General features: G+C 46.1%; 5 pseudogenes; all 5 read right to left on the bottom strand.

Moving 5' to 3' along the window:
* On the bottom strand, positions 366–1,043 carry LOC8070385 (annotated as a pseudogene).
* Positions 2,602–10,926, bottom strand: LOC110429737 (annotated as a pseudogene).
* LOC8070386 lies at positions 13,176–15,628 on the bottom strand (annotated as a pseudogene).
* Positions 15,759–17,214, bottom strand: LOC8070387 (annotated as a pseudogene).
* LOC8070388 lies at positions 19,158–19,680 on the bottom strand (annotated as a pseudogene).

A 21,607-nucleotide genomic window follows, 5' to 3' on the forward strand; every position in this document is an offset into this window, starting at 1 on the left:
CAAGTAAGGATATAAATGGTTCGCATTCACATGGAATCAGATCCAGAAATCACCTTTTACCGCATATTAATTTTGTAAGATGCCTAACAGTCTCACGGGCCTGTGGTCTGACCGGCCGCTACTCGTGCAATGTGTGTGTATGTGTTTGTGTGCATGCGCACGCTTATGCGTGCCTGTGTGTTTATTTTCTGTATATATATAAAACAATAAAATGCAAACTTGACAAAAATTAAATTGTAAAATAGTTTTAGACACAAGTATACACAACTATATAATAAATGTAAGATGCACTGCTTCAGGGTTGTTTCCTGTTATTGAAGGCCTAGTATCAATTATGAGACAGGCTAATCACTACTTATAGAAAATTATGTAAGCAAAAAAAGCATGACAAAGAAGAATGGCGTCAAACTGTCATCATCAGCAAATACATTCATAATGTTAATAACTAGTAAGAAAGATATATCTTTGTCTTCTATACTAGCATCATCTCTATCTTTGTTTATCTTCGCTATAACACTAACACAATACTTAGTGTTCTTTGCCTTTATGGCAGAGCCATCACTGGCGGGGGTTGGTGCATGTGCGGGGGTGGTTTTGGGGGCCAGGGCTGGGGACGCAGCATACTTGGTGGTCCTAGCCTTCTTGGGTGGGTGGCCACGTGCCATGGGCATCCCAGTCATGGCCTGCTTCACAGTGGCGTCCAGCAAGTTCTTGGCCTTGGGCGGGCGCCGGCACCCGTGTCCTATTTCTGCGGACAACGCCACCGACCACTTGGGCAGTGGCGCCGGCACGTTCAGGTCCATGCCTTGGGCGAGCGCCCGTGCCAGCGCTTCAGCAGCGCATCGGAGGTGTCGGTGCCGAATTAGTTGTTCTTCTGGAAGATGAGCTCCCCGGGCTCTTTTAATTAATGCACGCCAGGTGCCCGGTCAGTAGCAACACATGTGCGGGTGGAGCTTGTCGTACATGCCTTCCATGTACTTAGAGATGGCCGACTTGTTCAACCCATTCTTGTCGTCGAGACCATCGATTGCCGCCAGGATCATCTATAGCAAGAACACGCGCAACAAACACGCCACATGACTCATTGTTAGCTCACTCCATTTTGCATCAGCCACAACCCCCAAAAAATGAAGAAACTTTTTCTTTGTGTGGTCAAACGCATCAAACAATTCCAAATCGAACAATTCCAACAATGTGATTTCTACACCACATAGAGACAACATAGGCTCTAAGGAAATCTACATATTGCTTCTCTTCCTTTATCCTCGTACAACTCACTTTGTGCAATGTCTTTGCTGTCTCTCATGGCCACCTCAAATGCTGACAACAGTAAGTTTGTCTGACATGATGACTGTTGCGACATGTTCGTACACCATTCCATCATGGAAAAGGATGGAAATGGAATGGATTCACATGGAATCGGATACGGATATCACCTTTTAGTCTTTTACCACATATTAATTTTGTCTGATGCCTCGCCGCTGCAATGCTGGTCGTCTGCGTGCTTCTACTCGAGCAATGTGTGTGTGCTTGTGGGCACATGTGCATTTGTGTCCAAAACATATATGAAACAAAAAATTCACACTCCGTAGTTTTTGTTACAAAACATAAATTCTAAAATAATTTTACACACAAAATACACAACTATATAATAATTGTATGATGCACTGCTTCAGGGTTGTTTCCTGTTCTTGAAGGCCCGATATCAATTATCATGCAAGGTGATCACTGCTTATAGAAAATCATCTAAGAAAAAAGCATGATAGAACAGAATGATATCAAATTGCCTTCATTCGCCGATATATTCATAATGTTAATATCTGGTGGGAAAGATAAATCTTTGTGTTCGATACTAGCATCATATCTATCTTTGTTTATCTTTGCTACAACACTAACACAATACTTAGTATTCCTCACCTTTATGGCGGAGCCTCGCTGGCGGGGGTTGGTGTGGGTGCAAGGGTGGGCTTGGGAGCTAGGGCTGGGGACGTGCCGTCCTTTGTGGTCCTAGCCTTCTTGGGTGGGCGGCCGCGGGGGCATGTTCTTGGTGGCGTACAGCGGGTTCTTGGCATTGGGTGGGCACCCACAACCATGCCCCAACCTCGCGTACCATGCCACCAGCGACTTGGTGGCTGTGCCGGCACGTTCAGTTCCCACGCTTCAGGGGCACGGTAGGGGTGTCACTTCAGCTTCTACTCGAGAAATATGTGTGTGCGCTTGTGCATGCATGTGTGTTTGTGTCCAGAACATATATTAAACAAAAAATCCACACTTTACAGTTTCTTGACAAAAATTAAATTGTAAAATAGTTTTATAAACCGGTATACACAACTATATAATAAATGTATGATAGACCACTTCAGGGTTGTTTCTAGTTCTTGATGGCCTGATATCAATTATGATGCAGGTTGATCACCGCTTATAGAAACTCATGTAAGCAAAACGCATGGCGGAACATAATAGCATCAAACTATCTTCATCAGCAAATATATAACAATGTTAATAAGTGGAGAGAAAGACAAATCTTTTCGTTCGATACTAGAATCATCTATATCTTTATTTATCTTCGCTGCAACACTGACACGTACAATACTTAGTGATTTAGGCCTTTACAGCGCAGCCATTGCAAGCAGGGGTTGGTGTGGGTGCGGGTGCAGGTGCGGGCTTGGGGGACGAGGACGGGGACACGTCGTCCTTGGTGGTATTGGCCTTCATGGTCGGGCGGCCATGATCCTTGGGCATCCCGGTCGTGGCCTACTTCACGGTGGCATCCAGCGGGTTCATGGCCTTAGGCAAGCACTCGCGACCACACCCCATCCCCGTGGACGATGCCTCCGGTGACTTGGGCAGAGGCACCGACACATTTAGGTCTGGTGCCAGGTGCTCGGTTAGCAACAACATGTGCGTGGGGGGAGCTCACCGTACTTGCCCATGATGTATTGGAGATGGTCGACTTGTTTGACCCGTTCTTATCGCCTAGGCCCTTGATTGCCACCAGGATCATCTGCAGCAAGAACACGTGCAACAAACACGCCACACGGCCCATTGTAAGCTCACTCCATTTTGCATGAGCCATAACCCCCCAAAAAAGAAGAAACTTTTTCTTTAGTTTTTGGTCGAACAAAAACGAAAGAAACCACAAAGGAACACACATTGAACAATTACAACATTGCAATTTTCTGCACCGCATAGGCTCTGAGGAGATCTACCTATTGCTTCTCTTCGTTCATCCTCATACAACACACTTTGTGTATTGTCAATGGTGTCTCTCATGGGCATCTCAAATGCTAACAATAGCCGATTCAACTAACACGATGACTGATGGGACCTTTGTTGTGCGCAATCTTTCCATCACGACAAGGATGGAAATGGTTCGAATTCACATGGAATCAGATCCGGATATCACCTTTTACCACCTATTAATTTAGTCTAACGCCTGGCCGTCGCATCGCCTATAGCTTGACCAGCCACTACTCGAGCAATGTGTGTGTGCACGCTTGTACGTGCATGCGCGTTGGTGCCCTAAACATATATAAAACAAAAAAAATAAACCACACTTAAAAGTTTCTTGACAAAAATTAAATTGTAAAATAGTTTTAGACACAAATATATAACTATATAATAAATGTATGATGCACGCTGATCACTTCTTAAAGAGAAAATCATGTAAGCAAAAAGCATGATAGAACATAATGGCGTCAAACTATCTTCATTAGCAGGTATATTCACAGTGTTAACAACTGGTGCGAATGATAAATCTTTGTGTTTGATGCTAGCATCATCTATCTTTGTTTATCTTGGCTACAACACTAACACAATACATGTGTTATTGTTCCTAGCCTTTACGACGGAGCCATTGCCGGTGGGGGTTGGTGCAAGTGCGGGGGCAGGCTTGGGGGAAAGGCCAGGGATGCGCCATCCTCGGAGGTCCTGACCTTCTTGGGCGGGCGCCCACGAGCCTTAGGCATCCCGGCCATGGCCTGCATTATGGTGGCGTCTAGCAGGTTCTTGGCCTCGAGCGAGCGCCCATGGACGACGCTGCCGGCGACTTGGGTGGTGGCGCCGGCGCATTTGGGTCCTGTGCCTTGAACAGGCGCCCGAGCCCATGCTTTGGCAGCGCGTCGAGGGTGGCGGCGCAGAAGTAGTTTTTCTTGAGGAAGATGAGCTCCCCGGACTCCATGCACACTAGGTGCATAGTCAGCAGCGATGGGTGCGTAGGGAGAGCTCGCTGTACTTGCCCTCCATGTACTTGGAGATGGCTGAATTGTTCCATTCTAGTCGCTGAGGCCCTCGATCGCTGCAAGGATCATGTAGAACTGGAACACGCACAACAAACATGCCACACTGCCCGTTGTTATCCCACTCCATTTTGCATGGCCACAACCACAAAAAAAAGAAGAAACTTTTTTATTATTTTTTGGTCAACAGAAACAAAATTAACCACCAAGGAACACGCATCGAGTGCGGAGCATCCTGAATCCAGCTACATCCAAGCACCTGAATGAATTTGGAGAGCCATGCCTGCCATGCTGCCTCCGTCGTGCCAGAGAGCTAGCCGGGCGAGGAAGAGGGAGGGGCGCACTCAGTAGTGGCGAGGGAGAGGGACGATGTGCCGCTCGAGGCTGCGGGTGGCGCAGTGGGGCATGAGGGTGGCTGAGTGTTTCAGTACGTGTTTGTTTATATAGTCAAGATGGTAGTGGCCTGCGGTAGGTTAGCGGGTTGGGCATGATTTACAAAGAGTGGACACTTAAATGCCCGCCTCCATAATTAATTTACTGAGGTGGGCATCTTTTACCACCTTCGTACATAGATTTACCGAGGCAAACATTTTTTATGGACTCCGTAAATAAAATGCCTCGATCAAGGTTTGGCTAGTGCCTCATAAAATCATTTGTGTAGTAGTACAAAAGGTTGACACTTCGCTTTGTCAGATCTTATTGGCTGCAACCAATTGGTACCAAAGAGCCTTCACCAAATACACAGATTGCTTCAAGCCAAGTATATGAAAAGGAAAGGCTTCTCTAATTCTAACAGCCATGGATCTTCTGAATTTTGGAAAGGGCTCCAAATTAACCGTTGTGGCTGCCGTAAGCAGACTGCCTCCTTTTTAGTCCTGATTTTTTTGAGAGGTTTTAGTCCTGATTTATGCGGTGGCCTTTTCTATTTATCATCAAATGTATTCATGGGCACTGTTAGCCTCAGGCCGACGAGGGCACGGCACTTAAAACACCAGCCTGGCCCATACACATATGTGTGTATGTGCAGCCCATGCTTTTTAGTGGCGTACAGGACACACACCTTTTTGCGCGTGTGTATCCTATACATAAATAAAACAAAAAATAGTCCACACATTAAAGTTTATAAATACAAATTAATTTGTAAAATAGTTTCACACACAACTATATAAGAAATATTCTTCAAGCAGATCGAACATCATACCTTGACATCAAAGCATAGGCTCTGAGGAGATCTACATGTTGCTTCTCTTCATTCATCCTCGTACAACTACTTTGTGCATTGTCCTTGTTGTCTCTCATGGGCACCTCAAATGCCTATAGTAGCCGGTTTGTCTGACACGATGACTGTTGGGATCTCTGTTGTGCATACACTGGTCAATCACGGCAAGGATGGAAATGGATCAGACTTGCATGTCACACTTTAATTTGGACTGACCAACCTCTACTCTAGCAATGTGTGTTTGTGCGTGCGCGCACTTGCACGTAGATGTCCGTTTGGGTCCTAAACATATATAAAACAAAAAAACCCGCACTTTAAACTTTCTTGGCCAAAATTAAATTGTAAAATTGTTTGACACAAGTATATAAGAAATGTATGATGCACTACTTCAGAGTTGTTTCCTCATCCTGAAGACTAGATATCAATTATGATGCAGGCTGATCACTACTTAGAGAAAATCATGTAAGCAAAAAGCATGAAAGAACAGAATGACGTCAATCTATCTTCATCAGTAAATATATTCGTAATGTTAATAATTGGTGAAAAAGATAAATCTTTATACTAGCATTATCTCGGTGGGGGTGGTGCGGGTGCAGGGGGTGGGCTTGGGGGCAGGCCAGGGACGCGCCATCCTCAGTGGTCCCGGCCTTCATGGGAGGTCACCCGTGGGCCTTGGGCATCCCGGCCATGGCCTACTTCATAGCACCATCCAGCGGGTTCTTGGCATTGGGCGAGTGCCCGTGGCCGCATGCCATCCCCGCGGACGATGCTGCCAGCGACTTGGGCGGTGGTGCCGGCACGTTTGGGTCCTACGCCTTGGGCGGGCGCCTGCGCCCATGCTTTTGTGGCGCGTTGATTGCGTCAGCGTGGAAGTAGGTGTTCTTAAGGAAGATGAGCTCCCCGACCTCCTTAATGCGTGCTAGGTGCACGACGAGCAGCGATGTGTGCGCGGGGGAGCTCGCCGTACCTACCCTCCATGAACTTGGAGATGGCTGACTTGTTCGACGTACCCGTTCTTATCACCGAGGCCCTCGATCGCTGCCAGGATCAAATGCAGCTGGAACACACGCAACAAACACGCCACACTGTCCGTTGTTATCTCACTCCATTTTGCATCTGCCACAACCACAAAAAAAAGGAACTTTTTTTTATTTTTTGGTCAACTAGAAACAAAATTAACCACCAAGGAACACGCATTGAGCACAACAACATCCTGCATCTAGCTACATCTGAGCACCAAAATGAATTCGGAGAGTCGTGCCCATCATGTCGCCTCTGTCGTGCTAGAGAGTCAAGCGAGGGAGAGGGAGGGGCGCGCTCAGTAGTGGGGAGAAGGAGAGGGACAGTGTGCCGCTCAGGGCTAGGGGTGGCGCAGGTGAGGCATGAGGGTGGCTGGGTGTGAGCTATAGCTTCAGTATGTGTTTGTTTATATAGTCAAGATGGTAGTGAGCTGCTCTGGATTAGCAGGCTGCTGGGCCTGATTTACCGAGGTGGACACCATATAAATGTCTGGCTCCATAAATGATTTGCCGAGGTGGGCATTTTTTCTGCCTTTGTAAAATGAAATGACTTGGTTAATGTTTGGCCAGTGCCTCGTAAAATCATTTGTGTAGAAGTCCAATAGGTTGGCACTTCACTTTGTCAGATCTTATTGGCTGCAACTAGAGCCTTCACCAAATATACAAATCGGTTCAAGCCAAGTGTATGAAAAGGAAAGGTTTCTTTAATTCTAACTGCCAAGGATCTTTTCAGTTTTGGAAAGGGCTCCTAATTAACCGTTGCAGCCGTTGTAAGCAGACTGCCTCTTGCTTTAGCCTGGATTTACGTGATGGCCTTTTCTATTTATCATCAAATGTCTGGCATAGGCACTGTTAGCCTCAGGACGACGAGGGCACAACGCTTAAAACTCCAACCCAGCCCATACAATGTGTGTGTATGTGCGCGTGGCACGTGCTTTTTACCGGCGTATAGGTGCACGTATGTGTGCGTGTGTCCTATACATATATAAACAAAAAAGGTCCACACATTAAAATTTCTCAACACAAATTAATTTGTAAAATAGTTTCAGACACAACTATATAAGAAATGTTCTTCAAGTTACGTACCTTGACATCGAAGCGATGGCTGGCGTTGGTGTGTTTGCATTTTCTCTTGAGTCGTAATTTGTGCATCACCTAGTTGGTCTTGGATCCCCTTGGGGCCCTGCCCATACTAGAATACCACTACTTTCTTCATCCTCATATGTGGAATACCTGTGTTTTCTTCCCCCACTGACTCCAGTTCCACCACCTCCAGAAGTAGCATCTATCCAATTAATTGAAAAACACCTTTGTCCTTGCCTGTTGCCTTCCAGTAGCTGTCCATGGTGGCACGGTTTGCACTTATGCCCATGAAGTATTTCATGTCCCTTTGGGAAAGCAAAATTTCAGCCATTCTCCTCCATCTTTGCTTTACCTAACTATTGATTAATTTCTAGCAAGTGAAAAAACACCACAACAGTTGATCTAACTATGTGTGGGTGTGCGTGCGCATGTGCGTGTGTGTACAATGCACTTATTATGGTTTCTTACATGTTTCAATATTTTGTAATAATTTTAAAATTTCTATATGCCTATGCGCTTTGGATTCAAAATTCCATAGATTCGATACATATACAAATCCAAATCGAAACATCATCACATCACGTTGGCATCACCTTTATATATAGGATGCATGCCTAGCCTAGAATGCTAATGCCAGGTCACATTGCACCTTGATCATCCACAACTTCTTGCTGCCGTGATGGTGACAGGGAACTGCTTCTAATTATGCTCGGAGACAAAAATGTTAGCTTGTGCAGGAATGGTTGCTTCTGGTCGACAAATGCCTTCCTTAGCACCGACTTCTCTATTCTTCTGAGAGAAATGATGATACTGTTTGAAAACAGTGGTACCATCATCCACTTAGGATTCATGCTCATTACTTCATGGTAAGTAACCTCCTTGTCCAAGAAGGGCAGGAGAGCCTCAAGGCCCTAGGCAGCTTCAAGCAGATTGTACTGTCGTCTTTTTTATTTTTAGTCCTTTTTTAAAAGATTCTCTCAAATATGCCCCTAACATAACATTTGGAGACAATAGTTTGAGGACACAGCATGCATTTTACTATTATTCATCTAGCATGTAGCAGAGCTTCACTCACCAAAAGGGAAAATCCTGAAGGTACTGACCATGGTGTACATCTCGAAGGTGTTAGGCAGTCTTTCATGGCCATTCATCCTTAAGGTGCTATAGGCAAGAGGTTACTCTAGTCATTGACTCGTTGGTGTAGTTGGATTGCTATGCTACTATCCAAATCCAACTCAAAGGTTCTGTTCAATAGTCAACCATGACTATAAGATAAACATCTGCGTGGTGTATTGCTTGAGAAGGAGCATCAAGAAGATTATACTACTGTAGCGACAAGCAAATGCGAGGTAGGCAAAACATTTCAGACCAATCACTTTAATCTAGAACTTCGCCAAGCTCATGTCTATAACTATTTTCGAGCAGGTTAGTGTTATAGATCCTATGTGCGTGTTTGTATATTCCAAAGTATTAGGTGGACCTTTTCTTTAAGAAGGCGATCAAGATTGTCTAATAAAAATTGATATACAGAGGCGGTCAAATTTGCCCATCTTATGTAAAATTAATTTAAGGAGGCACCTAAAATCAATTTATGGAGGTTGCCCTCTTTCCGAAAATAGAGGCCATTTTCGGAGGCGGACCTCCTAAATGGCATGTATCTGTAAATAGGCCCGGAGCCCAACTGCCAGCCCATTACTAAAGTCACATATAAAAGTTACACTTAGGGTTCTTGTCTCTCACTTCTATCTCCCCCATGCTCAGCAGAGTGGCTGTCTCCTCCATGCATCATCTCTACCTTGCTCTCTCCCTGCCTCCACTCGCTCCCTTGTCATGCTACCGGCAGTGGAGGTCGCGATGCCTGCATCTCATGCATGGCCGGTGGCAGAGCTCGTGTAGCTGGAGGTGCAGCTCGCGTGTCCCGCGTAGATCCAACAAGCCCTACCCTGAGGGGGCGATTGGCAGCGGCAGATCCGGTGAGCCCCACCCCAAGACGGAAGCTGGTAGCGGTGATCTACCGAGCCCCACTAGGAGTAGGCAGCTGACAGCGGTGAATCCAATGACGAGCCCCACCCTAAGCAGGCAACTGCTAGCAGAGGATCCAATGAGCCCTGCTCCTAATCAGTAGATTTAGAGAGCCCACCCTAGAGCAGCGGATCCACGCAACTGCGCCCCGTCCCACCCCCAACGGCAGATCCGGAGGCGGCAGATCCATGCTCCCACCTGTCGGCATAGACCATTCTCCCGACTACCGACGTGGCCCACCTATACTACTCTAGCATCCGCCAATCAGCGTGGCCTCTCCTACCGTCGCTGCTGGATTTTCTAGACACATTGTTTTTACTATGTATTTAGACATAGTGAAGACCAAAGTGTACCACAAAAGCTACATATCTAGAAAAGCCAAACGTCTTAGAATTTAGAATGTGGAGAGTATGTATTAGATATTACTGTAGATTTTACACAGATCCTATCAATTTTCTTGTGCATAGCAGCAAAAAAGACAGGTTCAAAAGAAGACACACCTGTCCTTATGGACCTAGATGATTGCACCACCATTTCCTTAAGGAGCAGCTGCGCCTGTTCAAATAATTAAGATGTGGAGATGAGAAACATAGTATGTACAAAAAAATCTGAGAAAACGATACTTTCTAGGAGAGTGAGACAAGATCAAAACTGTAGTAATATATTTGAACAAAAGAATTCACCAATGTACAAATGATTCAGCAGTTTAGACACAGTTTTACAAAAAAAAACAAACTGAAGATAAAAATTGTTATCCATTATGCAAAACGGTAGTACGATACATCTAAATTGGTAGCTATGTATCCTGCATTTGAGAAAAAAAATCATGATTTACTACACCCTGCCTGTGCAGTTTTTTTACCATCTGAATGCACACTCCAATTTGGGAAACAAAATACTGTAGTTGCCAAAGAAGGCAAAAAAAAGTAGATCTAAGGTTCGCCGACTCCGACGCCCTCGCCCCAACCACCTGCCATCGCCCCACCGCCCTCTTCCTCTCCCCCTCGCCACCGTCATCTTCTCTAGCTCCAGCGAGCCTCCCCCCGCCCCGACCTAGCCCGACCGCCCAAGCTATCGCCAGCTACCATAAGTCGTCCATCAACCAATCCCACCGCCTGGCCTACCTGCCTCCCCTCTGCTAGCCATCTATACCCCACCGGAGTTGGAGAAGAGTAGACCTAGGCCGAGAAGGAGAGAGGAGAGAGAGGAGAGCTAGAGGAGAGAGGGGAGAGAGGAGGAGGAGGAGGAGGAGGAGACCTACCATACCTGGCCCCATCACCACTGGATCCGACGGATCCGCCACCGCCGCTAACAAATCTGGCGCTACCGCTGCGACATCTACCATGGCCGTGCGCAGGGGGAGGCGGTGGGGTGCGAACGTGGGCGCGGATGAGAGGAGGCGTGGGATGCAGGCACGGGCCACCGGAGCTCCGCGGGTATACCTGGGCATGCAGCCCGAGCCCGTGAGCACGGCCCGAAGCCCGTCATTTTGGCCCGGCCCTAGCCCGGCCCGGCCCGAAAGTCATTGGGCTCGGGCTGGCACGGCACGGGGCTGCAGGCCGTGCTTGGGCCGCACTTCAGGCCCGCGGGCCGGCACGGCCCGGTCCGTCAAATAACAACATTGTATAAAATAACTCATTTTAATATCTAAATCTATTCTCTACATCTGTCATATGTATTTGAATGTGTTCTTTATACTGATGAAGTGATGAATTGATGAATGTGTTTGAAATATGCTTTTAAATCTGTGTTTATTGATATGTTATTGTTCAACGGGCTATGGGCTGGCCCGGCCTGACGGGCCCGCCCGGTACGCAAAATGGCCCACGGGCCCGTGCCTGGGCCGGAGGTCAAGCCCGCAGGCCGGTAAGGCACGGCCCGCAGGGCACGACGGGCCCCCTCGGCCCGTTAGGCAACGTGTCGGGCCGGCCCGGTGTCGTGTCGGGCCAGGCCGGGCCGGCCCGTTGCCCAGGTATATCCGCGGGCGCAGATCTGTCGCGCCGCCTCCTTGGTCATTTGGAGGAGAGAGAGAGAGAGAGACGGGGTACATGACGAGTGGGGTGCGGGGCTGCGGCGGTGTGCAGGCCGGTGTGTGGGTTATAACCACTGCCTGTGCATTCTCTTATTAGTATTTTTGATTAAATTATCATTCTCTAAAAAGTTTTGAAGAATAATCCATGGTCTAAGCTTCTAGTGAAATCGAAACCTCGTGAAAATAGCAGCTAGAGTAAATCAAAGAATTTTATTGAGCACATCATCAGCAAGATTATAGACACAATTTTCTCAAACATTTCACTTCAGGATAGTTTATGCAGTACTAAACTAATTATTTAGTGCCTATGAGGCATGTTCTTTTGATTATTATTATTAAACCAAGTGCTACTAAATAAAAAATAGTTATTGCATTCCAACTACGACTGTAAAAATTGGCATACATTCATTAATCATGTCAAAAAGATGACAGCAAACATAATATTTCTTGGCAGAACCTGTGTTTGCATTTGATTAGGATTCTGCAACCCTTAGTTGTGCTTCACGGAGCAGGAATGCAACCTACAAAACAACCATTAATGGTAAGAAATTGACTATTGCCTTAGAAAGAATGACCAGACAGGCATATATAATATGATGATACAGAAATTTGCATGTACTGAATTCAGAACTAGTGCTTCCCGTGCAGGTGTCCCCTTTTGACTGGTTTCGTCCAACGTCGCATATGTGTTGGTGGCTGCCTGCCTGGTGACTTGTATGTGAACTGTACTTGCTCCTTTGCTTGCACCTGTATAGAAGGAGGCATATGGCAGGAGACCCATAAGACATAGCCATAACTTGTTTAGCTTATGTATATCAATCTACTATATATATTACGGTAACAGATTAACTATTTTTCACTTTAACATACTCCTACACACGTGGATTAAGGTAAATATGAGTGTAGCCAAACAAGTCCGTAGTTCGACAGGGGAAGACAGAGGAGAGGAGAGACCGATGGAGCATTTTTTTATCCTGACTTCTTCCACTTATAACTACAAAGACAATTATCACAATTCCATACATATGCATATACTTTACTGTCACATTTGTCAACATGCTGTGCAATAATGATCACCACACTTAGATGGTACATATAGAATGTAGCTGACCACTACCAGATGTTAATTTGGTCCGACACCTGGCTGTCGCACCGCCTGTGGTCTGACCAGCCTCTACTCGAGCAATGTGTGTGTGCGTGCTTGTGCATGCATGTACGTTCGTGTCGTAAACATATATAAAATAGAAAAAAATCCGCACTTTAAAGTTTCTTGAAAAAATTAGATTGTAAAATAGTTTTAGACATAAATATATACAACAATATAATAAATTTATGATGCACTGCTTCAGGGTTGTTTCTATTCTTGAAGGCCCGTATCAATTATGATGCAGGCTGATGCTTATAGAAAATCATGTAAGCAAAAAAGAAAGATAGAACAGAATGGTGTTAAACTTTCATCATGAGCAGATATATTCACAATGTTAATAATTGGTGAGAAAGATAAATCTTTGCTTTCGATACTAGCATCATCTCTATCTTTGTTTAACTTCGCTACTACAACACTAACACAATACATGTGTTAGTGTTTGCGGGGATTGGTGCGGGTGCGGGGTGGGTGCAGGGCCCGGGGCTAGAGAGGTGTCATCCTCGATGGTCCTGGCATTCTTGGGCGGGCGGCCACGGGCCTTGGGTTCCGACTGTGGCCTGGTTCACGGTGGCGTCCAGCGGGGTCTTGGCCTTGTGCGGACGCTCATGGACGACGATGCCGGCGACTTGGCAGCAACACCAATATGTTTAGGTCCCGCGCCAGCGCTTTGATGGAGCGTTAGGGGCGTCGGCACGGAAGTAGTTGTTCTTGAGGAAGATGAGTTTCGTGGACTCCTTCATGCGTGCAAGATGCATGATCAGCAGCGACGTGTGTGCGAAGGGAGCTCACCGTACTTGACGTCCATGTACATGGAGGTGGGCAACTTGTTCAACCCATTCTTGTCACTAAGGCCCTCGATCACCACTAGGATCTCATCTGCAGCAGGAACACACGCAAAAAACACACCACACTACCCGTTGTTAGCTCACTCCATTTTGCATCAGCCACAACCCCCCAAAAAAAAGAAGAAAGTTTTTTTTATTTTTTGTCAGAAAGAAACCAAAGAAACCACCAAGGAACATGCATCGAACAAATCCAACATTGTGGTTTCTGCACCGCATAGGCTCTGAGGAGATCTACATATTGCATCTCTTCATTCATCCTCGTACAACTCATTTTATGCACTATCATTGTTGTCTCTCATGCGCACCTCAAATGTTGACAGTAGCCGGTTCATCGGACATGATCACTGTTGGGACCTCTATTCTGCATACACCATTCCATCAGGGCAAGTAAGGATGGAAATGGTTAGGATTCACATGGAACCGGATCCGAATATCACCTTTTACCATATTTTAATTTGGTCCAACGCCTAGCCATTGCACCACCCATGGTCTAACCAACCTCTACTCGAGCAATGTGTGTGTGCACTTGTGTGTGCATGTGCATTTATGTCCTGAACATATATAAAACAAAAAGTTAATCCACACTTTAAAGTTTCTTGAAAAAATAAATTATAAAATAGTTTTAGACACAAGTATACACAACTATATAATAAATGTATGATGCACTACTTCATAGTTGTTTCCTATTCTTGAAGATCTGGTATCAATTATGATGCAGGCTGAGCATTGCTTATAGAAAATCATATAAGCAAAATGCATGACAGAACAAAATGGCGTCAAATTGTCTTCATAGCAGATATATTCACAATGCTAATAACTGGTGAGGAAGATAAATTTGTGCGTTCAATACTAGCAGGCATCTCTATATTTGTTTATCTTCACTACAACACTTACACAATACATGTGTCGTTAGTGTTCTTGGCCTTTACGGTGGAGCCATCACCAGTGGCGTTGGTGCGGGTGTGGGGGCGAGCTTGGTGCCGGCCCCTGGGATGTGCCCTCCGCGATGGTCTTGGCCGGCCTTCTTAGGCGTGTGTCCACGGGCCCTGAGCATCCTGACCATGGGCCTGCTTCACGGCGGCGTCTAGCGGGTTCTTGACCTTGGGCGGGTGCCTTCAGCCGTGGCCTATCCCCATGGATGATGTCGCCGGTGACTTAGGTCGTGGCGCTATGTTCAGGTCCCACGCCTTGGGCGAGCACCCGTGCTCACGCTTTTGGCGGTGCGTCAGTGGCGTCAGCATGGAAGTAGTTGTTATTGAGGAAGATGAGCTCCTCGGACTCCTTCATGCACGCCACGTGCACAGTCAACAGCACTACGTGTGCGGGGTGAGCTCGCTATACTTCCCTCCATGTACTTGGAGATGGCCAACTTGTTCGACCTGTTTTTGTCTCCGAGGCCCTCGATCGCCACTAGAATCATCTGTAGCAGGAACACACGCTACACCAGCCGTTGTTAGCTCACTCCATTGGACAAAAATTAAATTGTAAAATAGTTTTAGACACAAGTATACACAACTATATAATAAATGTATGAAGCACTGCTTTAGGTTTGTGTCCTGTTCTTGAGGCCCGATATCAATTATGATGCAGGTTGACACAGCTTATAGAAAATCATGTAAGTAAGAACAGAATGGCGTCAAATTATCTTCATCAGAAGATATATTCACAATGTTAATAACTACTGAGGAAGATAAGTCTTTGCATTCGATACTAGCATCATCTCTATCTTTGTTTATCTTCGCTACAACACTGATGCAATACTTAGTGTTCCTCACCTTTACAGCGGAGCTGTCGCCGGTGGGGCTTGGTGCGGGTGCAGGGGCAGGCTTGGGGGCTAGGGCCGAGGACGCACCATCCTCAGTGGTCTTGGCCTTCTTGGGTGGGCGACTGTGGGCCTTGGGATCCTAGCCGTGGCCTGCTTCATGGTGGCATCCAGCAGGTTATTGGCCTTTGGCAGGCACCCACACCCGAACCCTATTCTCGGGGATGACGTCACTGGCAACTTGGGTGATGGCGCTAGCATGGTCAGGTCCCACGCCTTGGACGACACCCATGCCCACACTTCAGTGGTGCGTCAGGCACGATGGCGCTGAAATAGATGTTCTTGAGGAAGATGAGCTACCTAGGCTCCTTCGTGCATATTATGTGCCCGTTCAGCAGTGCGGGAGGAGCTCGCCATGCTTGCCCTCCATGTACTTGGAGATGGCTGACTTGTTCGACCCATTCACATCATCAAGGCCCTTGATTGCTGCTAGGATCATCTGTAGTAGGAATATGTGCAACAAACACGCCACACTACTCGTTGTTAGCTCACTCCATTTTGCATTAGCCATAACCCCCTTAAAAGTGAAGAAACCTTTTCTTTATTGTTTGGTCAAGCAGAAACGAAAGAAACCACCAACAAACACGCATCCAATAATTCCAACATTGTGATTTCTGCACCGCATAGGCTCTGAGGAGATCTACATATTGCTTCTCTTCATTTATCCTTGTATAACTCACTTTGTACACTATCCTTGCTGCCTCTCATGGGCACCTCAAATACCGATAGCAGCCAGTTCATCTGTCACGATGACTGTTGGGATCTATTGTTCGTACAACGTTCCATCACGGCAAGTAAGGATGGAAATAGATCGGATTCATATGGAATCGGATCCGGATATCACCTTTTACCACATATTAATTTTATCCAATGCTTGGTCATTGCCCTGCTCGTGGTCTAACTAGCTTCCACTCAAGCAATGTATGTGTGTGCACTTGTGCGTGCATGTGTGTTTGTGTCCAGAACATATATTAAACAAGAAAAATCCACACTTCACAGTTTCTTGACAAAAATTAAATTGTAGAATAGTTTGACACAAGTACACACAACTATATAATAAATGTATTGTTTCCGGTCCTTGAAGGCCCAGTATCAATTATGATGCAGGCTGGTCACTACTTATAGAAAATCATGTAAGCAAAAAGCATGACAGAGTAGAATGCCGTTAAAATGTCTTCATCAGCAAATATATATACAATATTAATAACTGTTGAGAAAGATAAATCTTTGCATTCGATACTAGCATATCTATATATTTGTTTATCTTCACTAACACAATACTTAGTGTTCCTCGCCTTTATAGCTGAGCCATCACTGATGGGTGTTAGTGTAGTGCAGGGCGGGCTTGGGGGCCAGGGTTGGGGTTCGCCTTCGTTGGTGGTCTGGGCCTTCTTCGGTGGGCGGCCGCAAGCCTTGGGCATCCTGGTCGTGGCCTGCTTCACGGTGCTGTCTAGCAGGTTCTTGGCCTTGGGCGGGCACCCGCACTAGTGCCCTATCCCAGTGAATGAAACTACCAGCAACTTGGGTGGTGGCAGCGGCATGTTCAGGCACCCGCGCACGTGCATCAGCGGCGTGTCGGGAGCATCGGCGTCAAAGTAGTTGTTCTTGAGGAAGATGAGCTCCATGGGCTCCTTCGTGCGCTCCAGGTGCCCGGTCAGCAGGGACACGTGTGGGAGGGGGAGCTCACCGTACTTGCCCTCCATGTTCTTAGAGATGGCTGACTTGTTCAACCCATTCTTGTCACTGAGGCCCTCGATTGCCGCCATGATCATTTGTAGCAGGAACATGCGCAACAAACACGTCACACCGCTCGTTGTTAGCTCACTCCATTTTGCATCAGCCACAACCCCCCCAAAAATGAAGAAACTTTTTCTTTATTGTTTGGTCAAAAATAAACAAAATAAACCACCAAGGTACACGCACCAAACAAGTCCAACATTGTGGTTTCTGCACCACATATATAGGTTCAGAGGAGATCTACATATTGCTTCTCTTCCTTTATCCTCGTACAAGTCACTTTGTGTACAGTCCTTGTTATCTCTCATGGACATCTCAAATGCCAACAGCAGCCAGTTCGTCTAGCATGATGCCTATTGGGACCTGTTGTTTGTACACCGTTCCATCACGTCAAGTAATAATGCAAATGGATCAAAGTCACCTTTTACCACATATTAATTTTGTCCGATGCCTAGCCATTGCACCGCCCATGGTCTGGTCAGCTTCTACTCAAGCAATGTGTGTGTGCTTGTGCGTGCATGTGTGTTCCACACTTTACAGTTTCTTAACAAAAATTAAATTGTAAAATAGTTTTAGACACACAAGTATACACAACAAGATAATAAATGTATGATACACTGCTTCAGGGTTGTTTCCTGTTCTTGAAGGCCCAGCATCAATATTATGATGCAGGCTGATCACTGCTTACAGAAAATCATGTAAGAAATAGAATGATAAAACATAATGGCATCAATTTGTCTTCATCAGCAAATACATACACAATGTTAATAACAGGTGAGAAAGACATATCTGTGCATCGGATACTAGCATCATCTCTGCCTTTGTTTATCTTTGCTACAACAATGACACAATACATAGTGATCCTGGCCTTTACGGTGGAGCCATCGCCGGTGGGGGTTGGGGCAGGTACGGGTGTGGTCTTGGGGGCCAAGGCCAGGGACGTGCCGTCCTTGGTGGTCTTGGCCTTTTTGGGCAAGCAGTCGTGGTCCTTGGGCATCCCAGTCGTGGCCTGCTTCACGGTGGTATCCAATGGGTTCTTGGCCTTAGGCAAGCGCCTGCAACCACAACCCATCCCCCTGGATGATGCCTTGGTGACTTGGGTGGCGGCGCTGGCATGTTCAGGTCTTGCGCCAAGTGCCCAGTCAGCGACGCGTGTGTGGGTGGATCTTGCTGTACTTGCCCTCCATGTACTTGGAGATGGCCAACTTGTTCAACCCATTCTTATTGCAAAGGCCCTCACTAGGATCATCTGTAGTAGGAACACACGCAACAAACACGCCACACCGCACATTGTTACCTCACTCCATTTTGCATAAGCCACAACCACCAAACGATTCCAACATTACAATTTTCTTCACTGCATAGGCTCTAAGGGGATCTATGTATTGCTTCTCTTCATTCATCCTCATACATTCCTCTTGTGCGCTGTCCTTGGTGTCTCTCATGGGAACCTCAAATACCAACAACAGCCGGTTCATCTAACACGATGACTGTTGGGACCTCTATTGTGCGTACACCATTCCATCGTGGCAAGTAAGGATGGAAACATATCAGATTCGCATGGAACCAGATCCAAATATCCCCTTTTACTACATATTAATTTGGTTTGATGCCTGGCCGCTGCACCGCCCATGGTTTGGCCATCCTCTACTCGAAGCAATGTGTGTGCGCGCGCTTATGCGTGCATGTGCTTTTGAAAAAATCCGCACTTAAAAGTTTCTTGGCAAAAAATAAATTGTAAAATAGTTTTAGACACATATATTCAACTATAATAATAAATGTATGATGCAGGTTGATCACTACTTAAGAGAAAATCATGTAAGAAAAAACCATAACAGAACAAAATGGCATCAAACTGTCTTCATCGAGATATATTCACAATGTTAATAACCGATGAGAAGATAAATTTTTGTGTTTGATACTAGCATCATGTGTATCATTGTTTATCTTCACTACAACACTAACACAATACATGTGCTAGTGTCCTTGGCCTTTATGGCGGATCCGTTGTTGGTGGGGCTTGGTGCGGCTGCGGGGGTGGGCTTGGGGCTCGGGCTAGGGAGGCATTGTCTTCTATGGTCCTGGCCTTCTTGGGCAGACGCCCGCGGGTGGTTGGCATCTAGACTGTGGCCTGCTTCATGGTGGCATCCAGCATGTTCTTGGCCTTGGGTGGGCACCCACGACCGTGCCCTATCCCCGTGGACGATGCCACCGATGACTTGGGTGGCGGCGCCGGCACGTTCATGTCACCTTGGTTGGGTGGCTGTGCCCACGCTTCGATGGTGTGTCCGGGGCATCAACATGGAAGTACTTGTTCTTGAGGAATATGAGCTTCTCAGGCTCCTTTGTGCGTGCTAGATGCCCGGTCAGCAGTGAGAGGGGAGCTTGCCGAACTTGCCCTCCATGTACTTGGAGATAGCCGACTTGTTCGACCCGTTCTTGCTGCTGAGGCCCTCAATTGCTGCCAGGATCATCTGCAGCAGGATCACGTGCAACAAACACACCACACCACCCATTGTTAGCTCACTCCATTTTGCATCAGCCACAACCCCCCAAAAAAAGAAGAAACTTTTTAATTGATTGGTCAAAGAGAAACAAAAGAAACCACAAACGAACACGCATCGAGCACGGTAGCATCCCAAATCCAGCTACATCTGAGCACCAGAACAAATCCAGAGAGGCGTGCCAACCGCACCACCTCTATCGTGCCCGAAAGCCGAGTGAGGGAGAGGGAGGGGTATGCTCAGTAGTTTGGAGAAGGAGAGGGGCGTGCACCACACAGGTCTGAGGGTGGTGCAGCTGAGGCATGAGGGTGGCTGAGTGTGAGCTAGGGTTTCATTGTTTGTTTATATAGTTGAGATGGTAGTGGGCTAGGCCTAGTTTACAGAGGTGGACACCTTATAAATGTCTACCTCTATAAATGATTTTCTGAGGTGGGCATTTTTTTACTGTCTTCGTAAATCGATTTACAGATGTGGACATTTTTTATGGCCTATGTAAATAAAATGACCACCTAGGTAAATGCATTTGGCAAGACAGACAAATTGTGTCCGCCTCCGTAAATATAAAAGCATTCTTCTCCGAAAATCCTCGGACATTTTATGAGGCGATTGAATTTTGTGATCGCCTCGGTTAATGTTTGGTGGTGCCGCATAAAATCATTTGTGTTGTAGTACAATAGGTTGACACTTCACCTTGTCAGATTTTTTTTCTAATGCAACCAAAAAGCCTTCACCAAATATACAGATTGCTTCAAGCCAAGTACATGAAAAGGAGATCTACATAGGCTCTGAGGAGATCTACATAGGCTCTAAGGATGCCTTATAAATGCCTCGGTTTACTGAGGTGGGCATTTTTACCACCTTCGTAAATTGATTTACCAAGGCAGACATTTTTTTATGGACTGCGTAAATAAAATGCCTCGGTTATTGTTTGGCCAGTGCCTCATAAAATTATTTGTGCAGTACTACAATATGTTGGTATTTCACTTGGTCAGCTTTTATTGTCTGCAACCAAAGAGCCTTCGCCAAATATACAAACTGCTTCAAGCCAAGTATACGAAAAGGAAAGGTTTCTTTACTTCTAACTGCCAAGGATCTCCTCAATTTTGGAAAGGGCTCCCAATCAACCACTGTGGCCGCCGTAAGCAGACTCTGCCTCCTGGTTTAGTCTAGATTTACATGGTGGCCTTTTCTATTTATCATCAAATACCTAGCATGGGCACTGTTGGCCCCAACCAGGGCACTGCGCATGTAACCACGGCCCGGCCCATACATATGTGTGTGTGTGGCCCGTGCTTTTTAGCAGCATACATGACATACACACACCCTTATGCATGCGCGCTTATGTGCGCGTGTGTATCCTATACATATATAAAACAAAAAATAATCCATACATTAAAGTTTCTCAACACAAATTAATTTATAAAATAGTTTCAGACACAACTACATAAGAAATGCTCTTCAAGCAAATCGAACATCATACCTTGACATCAAAGCGATGGCTGGCGTTGTTGCGTTTGCATTTTCTCTTGAGTCGAATTCATGCATCACCAAGTTGATCTTGGATCCCCTTGGGGCCCTGCCCATACTAGAATACCAGTGCTTTCTTCATCCTCATATGTAGAATACCTGTGTTTTCTTCCACCACTTACTCCAGTTCGACCACCTATCTATCCAATTAACTGAAAAATACCTTTGTCCATGCCTGTTGCCTTCCAGCAGCTGTCCATGATGGCACAATTTGCGCTCATGCCTATGAAGTATTTCATGTTCCTTTGGTAAAAACAAATTGCACTCATTCTCCTCCATGCATGTTCGCTTTACGTGATTGTTGATTAATTTCTAGCAAGTCAAAAAAACACCACACCCGTTGAGCTAACTATGTGTGCGTGTGTGCGCATGTGTACAATGCACTTATTATGGTTTCTTACATGTTTCAATA

The sequence above is a fragment of the Sorghum bicolor genome, chromosome 8 (genome assembly GCF_000003195.3).
Source record: "Sorghum bicolor cultivar BTx623 chromosome 8, Sorghum_bicolor_NCBIv3, whole genome shotgun sequence".
In the NCBI taxonomy this organism is placed as follows: Eukaryota; Viridiplantae; Streptophyta; class Magnoliopsida; order Poales; family Poaceae; genus Sorghum; species Sorghum bicolor.